The following is a 6,000-nucleotide window of genomic DNA, read 5'->3' on the forward strand; positions in this document are numbered from 1 at the left end:
TGAGGGGATTTTTGGTCCTGAAACACTATAAATACAAGGCAAAACAGTTTGGGAAAGGTTAGCATGGGATTGGGAGAGATTTAGAGCCGAGAGAATCACCAGAAGAGTCGACAGAGAAAAAGTTCTGCTGCTGTCAAAGGAAGAACACGGAGAACATTGTACAGTCCAGGAAAGTCGTTGATTAGTGTCGCATATTTGCGACAATTCTCAGTTCCTTTCCCGCGACGAGCTTACAGCACTTTTGAAGTGCCGTTCTTCCCTAAGCTTCCTATGTGTCGCAAAGGACAGTCTTAAAACGATTTCTTTTTATTTCATCATTGTACTCAATTTTTGAGCATTAATAAAATCTTTTGAGTATTTTTCCAACATGATGAGAGGCTAAATTCTTGGTGATTGAGGCAATGGAGGATCTATTCACTCATGTTTGATTGGTAATATTTTTATTTATAATTTCTTCAATTATTTACTTTATTTAATTCACTTGGATAAATATTAAAAAAATGGATAAAATGGTTTTCTTAATTAGTTGTGAATCAGTTTGATGTTTTATGCTTAGAATAATTCTTTGATAAATCATGCTTAAGGATTACAACTTAATATTTGGACACCTTTTAAATTAAAAAGTGATTTAATAAGAAAAAGAGCTTAATAATAATTTCTGAAATATTATTTATAACCAATCAACTTGAAGTAATAGTGAATCCTGAGCCTTAATCTTTCTAAAATATTGACATTACTATTAATTTTCTTCATTTATTTATTTGTTTAAATCTTAAAAAAAAAAGAGTTACCTTCACAAGTTCGAAAAGAACCCCTTTTACCATTATCTACAACAACTTTTGAAAAAACATCAAATTTTTGGCGCCGCCGACGCGGACCTGTGCTTGGTAGATTTTTTTTTTTAGGTTTATTATTTTTTTTCCTTTTTACGTTTCTTTTTGTCTTTGATTTGCAGGTTCGAAGTGGAGTACTAAGGACCTTGGAAGGAAAAGCTTAAAGCGAAAGGAGCTAAAGAGGATTTTTTTTTTGTTTTATATATAGAAAAGAGAGAAAAAAAAAGAGAGATTTTTATATATTTTTTTTAGGTTATTTTTTTTCTTTTTCTTTTGCACTTTACTTTATTTGGACTTTGGACTGGACTCTTGGACTTTATTATTATTATTTTTTTAAAAACCCTACGGAAGGGTAGTTAAATACAAACTGTATGCAGGGAAGGACGGTGATTACAATATCACCTCGGCCCCTCGGGTTCACACACGACATAGGAGTCGTGGCCCGAGTCGACGACAACGGTTCATCCCCCGTCTGGTATGAGAGGTAAGTCCAATCGAAACACTCGCGAATCCCCTGCAAGCGAGTTACTGTATTCCTTAAGGTGATCATTGATTGAGGACGAATTTGGACTGTCTTTATTTTCCTAGTAAAGGGCAAGGCCTGGCCTAAACAAGATAAGGGTTCGGATTTCATCACTTCTCCCTTCTTGCCCGCTTTAGGAGAACAAAACCTAACGCGAACCCAAGCTTTAAAATCTGATTATAAAGAGACCTATAGGGTATCGAGCTTGTTAGGAAAAATTTTCGAAGGATATTGGTTATTCTTTTAGCATACTTCGAAGTTCATGACGGTTTCTGTGAGTTGAATGCGTGACTGCGCCGCCTTGTACTGCGGTGAGGCCTTGGGTATCAAAGCTCCACTAAGCTTCCCTCGCCTCGATTCAACTTACTTTAACTCGGATTGATTCCATAAGGGTTTGCTTAAATTGTAACGAATTCCCTTTCGAGATATAGAAGCTAGTCTAGAAACAATCTAAGTGAGCCATCATGCTTGTTGTTTGCTAGAAATCTCTAGGTTTGTTGTGGTAAAGTCGAGTCAGCCTGCTGTGTGATTTCTAGAACCTTCCTGTTAGGATTTTTATTTCTTTTTGATTTTTTTAGTGTATGACCGATTTTGTTAATAGGGATTGGAAAAGAGATACTCTAGGTCGTCTGATTAGTGATAAACCTAGTAGTTCTTCTTGTGGAGGCGGGGAGCTCGAAGACTCTTCTTTAGAGAGCCCCGTTTTTGGAAACTTCAGTTTTGAGAATCTACGTCTTTGTGAAGAAATTTCTCCTAGTCCTTTGGTAGTGCCAGAAATGGCAACTTTAAAAGCTTTATTGAACCCAACTAGGACCTCTCGTCCGTCTTGTATCAAGTTAGCTGAAACCGGGGCAAATTATGAACTCAAACCTGGGACTTTACAGATGCTCCCAACCTTTTTAGAAAAAGAAAAAAAATGAGAACCCCTATTTTCATGTTAGGGAATTTGAGGAAGTATGTAGTACTCTGAAAATTAAAAACCTTAGTGATGATGCACTGAAACTTAGGTTATTCCCTTTTCCTTAAAAGATAAAGCCAAATCTTGGCTGTATAGTTTGGATTCATAGTCAATTGAAACCTATGAACAACTTACTTCTGCCTTTATACATAAGTTTTTCCTGAGGCACAAAACATCGTCTATTAGGACACAAATTTGTACTTTTGCTCAACAAGAGGGAGAATCTTTATATAGGTATTTAGAAAGGTTCAATGACTTAATTTCTCAATGTCCTCATCATGGTTTAGAGAAGGTTAGGTTAGTTCAGATCCTCTACGAGGGTTTAGACTATTCAACAATGACCATGGTTGAGTCCTTATGCACAGGTGGGTTTGAGAATAAAACTGTTGATGAGGCGATGACATTTTTGAATGAAATAACCAATAAGACCCAACAATGGGAAAATAATAGGGAACCCCAGAAAACAATTCTTCTAAGTAGAGGAAATGTCAATAGGGTAGAAGGATCCTATGAGTCAGATGCTAAAATAGCAGCCATAACCAAAAGGTTAGAAGCGTTGGAATTAGGTCATTCTAGTGGTACTAGTGGTAGAATAGAGCCTTTTTGGGAAGACCATACTGTTGAAGAGAAAGCCAATGCTCTTTATAACAACACTAGATTCGATAACCGTCAGAAGTTTGACCCTTATTCAGAAACCTATAACCCTGGCTGGAGAAACCATCCCAACCTTTCTTGGTCTAAGGACCAGAATCAAGGTCATTCTAGTAACTCTCAAGCTCCCCTAGGTTTTGGCTATCCTAAGAATCCTTCAGCCCCGGCACAGTTTCAGAACCCTTCAGATAAGAAGATTATGAGTTTAGAAGAGTCTCTTGCTTTGTTAACTCGTAACACTATGCAGTTTCAGCAATCTGTTGCTCAAGGTATAGAAGAAAATAAGAGAATAGGTCAGGCTAACTCTCAGGCTATTTCCGAGTTGAAAACCCAGGTTAGTCATATAAATGAGTCTTTGAGGGAAAAAGGTAAGTTTCCTAGTCAAACTCAACCCAATCCTAAAGCAGAGAAATCGTACAATCATGTGAACTCTATTACAACCCTTAGGAGTGGAAAGAAAGTTGACAATAAGGTTGCCATGCCTGATAGTGAACATGTTGTAGTGCACCCTTATGAGCCAGAAAATGAGAAGACTGATAGAGTCTCCAAAGAGACCAATGAGGGTCCTGATGATCCCGGCTTTGTTCCCAGAGCCCCGTTCCCCCAGCTGCTAGTTCCGACTAAGAGGGAGTCCAACTTTAATGATATATTGGAGGTTTTTAATCAGGTTAATATCAACCTTCCGTTATTAGATGCAATTAGGCAGATTCCCTCTTATGCCAAGTTCCTCAAGGACTTGTGTACGCGAAAGCGTAAGCTCAGTGTCCAGAAGAAATCCTTCATAGCTAGTCATGTGAGTTCTATTATTCAGAATACCACTACTCCTAAGTATAAAGACCCAGGGTCCCCTACCATTGCTTGTACAATAGGTAAGTACCGTGTTGAGAAAGCGTTGCTTGACTTAGGAGCCAGTGTGAACTTACTGTCATACCATGTGTACCTTAAGCTAGGACTTGGTGAGATGAAACCTACACAGATGACACTTCAGTTAGCTGATAGGTCCGTTAAAATTCCTCGTGGTGTGATCGAGGATGTTCTCATAGAGGTCGACAAGTTTATATATCCGGTGGATTTTGTTATCCTAGATACCCAACCTATCCCTGACCTAGAGAACCAAATACCAGTGATTTTAGGTCGCCCGTTTTTAGATAATCCAATGCGATCATTAACTGTCGAAATGGTATTATGAATTTGTCTTTTGGTAATATGACTATTGAGCTGAACATTTTTAATATTAGTAAGCTACCCTCTGAGCTAGATGACACGTGCATTGAAGAGGTCAACATGATAGGAACCTTAGTTCCGAAGTCTGTACCAAACACCGAATCGGAAGATCCATTAGAGAGTTGTCTAGCCCGTTTTAGCATGGATTTCGACGATGATAGCAACATTGAACAAGTAAATGCTCTGTTGGATTCTATTCCTATGTTAGATACCGATAGATGGAAATCTAGGTTTGAACCATTACTAGCTAACGAATCTACCTTAAGCCCTTATTTCGAAGAGCCTAAAGATCCTCCTAAGTTGGACCACAATTATGCATTTGTAGGCCCATCTGAGATTTTGCTTATAACTTCCGATTTGGATAGTGATCATGAGATTAGGCCAGTAACCGTGCTTCAACACAATAAGGAAACTCTAGGGATGACCATAGAGGATATGAAACATATAAGTCCTATAGCTAGTATACCTCAAAAGAATTTAGAGGATGAACCACCTGATTATAACTCAGAGAAAGAAATTGACCTTTTTCAGGAACCGGATGGTCTAGAAATTAGGAATATTGTGACTAGTTTATCTAGGGACACCCAAAACCCTAAGTTTTGGGGTAGTGAACTAGAAGAAGCTCTAGAGTATTTTAAATACTCTCCGGATCCGGAAATTCAAGCCATAGTTAAAGGTCTTACGGAGAATAGTGATTACCCTAAATTTGGGGGTAGAGATTGTCAATTATCCCCAGTAGAAGTCCCTAACTTGGGACTCAAGCCTAGTGCATCTGAGGTATCTCTTGAGTCTATTCAGACTCCACAACCTGATCCGCCTGATACTGTTCATGAGGATATCCATATATTAGAAACCCGTTTTTCAGATGAATCTATTTTTCAAGACACCCTTATGAAGCCCAACTGGAGGCTTTGGATAGATCCGGTTGTCTTGCAAGAAACCTTAGATGAGGATGTGGTCCTTCTGTTCATTTTTCTGAGCCAGTGCAGTTGTCTCATATTGGTGTTGGCTCTATTTGGTATTATGGACCCACAAATTTTTCGGATATTGGTATATGACTTTGGAAGGTGAAGATCCTTTTTGAGGTATTTGATGTCTGGCTGAAGACTTTAAACTTAGCACTTCTTGGGAGGTAACCTAATCTCACGCAACACGGTAATATCTTTTCTCAACCCTTTTTGCTTCAAGTGGTAACAATTTCTCCTCGTTCATGCTGTTAATTTTATCATTGGAAACATTGAGGAAAATGTTAGATTTAAGTTTGGGGGTATGGGAAAATCTTTTAGTTGCAATAAATAAACTCCAGAGCCTAGAAATTTATGCGTATTCAGGATGGCACTAACTAATCTAAGTGGATGGAAACATCTTGGTTGTAGGAGTTGAGGAACCAATCTGATTAGATGGAAACATCTATAGAGTCTATTCATAAAAGCACAGAGCTCAGGTGTTAGAAATAACATGATAGTTGCACCATATCTCGTTGAGTCCTTTTCACTTCTATTTTTATTTTGTTTTTAAACTATGTTTCTCTAAGTGATAGGTGGGGCCCACGATTCAAGTTGTTACCAATGCTAGGGTGAATTAGAGTGATTGAGATACCATGAAAAAAAAAATGGTAGTTACCAAAAATTTGAAAAAAAAAAATAAATAAAAATATTGAGACCAGAGCATTTGACCAAAAGGAATAAATTCAATAAAGTCGACCACTGGTACCCTTGTATATGCCAGTCGTGTTGACCTAGAGTTAGGTTATCGACCACTGGTACCCTTGTATATGCCAGTGTGTTGATATTAGTCAGACTAGTATCTCA

The sequence above is a fragment of the Papaver somniferum genome, chromosome 7, assembly GCF_003573695.1.
Source record: "Papaver somniferum cultivar HN1 chromosome 7, ASM357369v1, whole genome shotgun sequence".
NCBI lineage: Eukaryota > Viridiplantae > Streptophyta > Magnoliopsida > Ranunculales > Papaveraceae > Papaver > Papaver somniferum.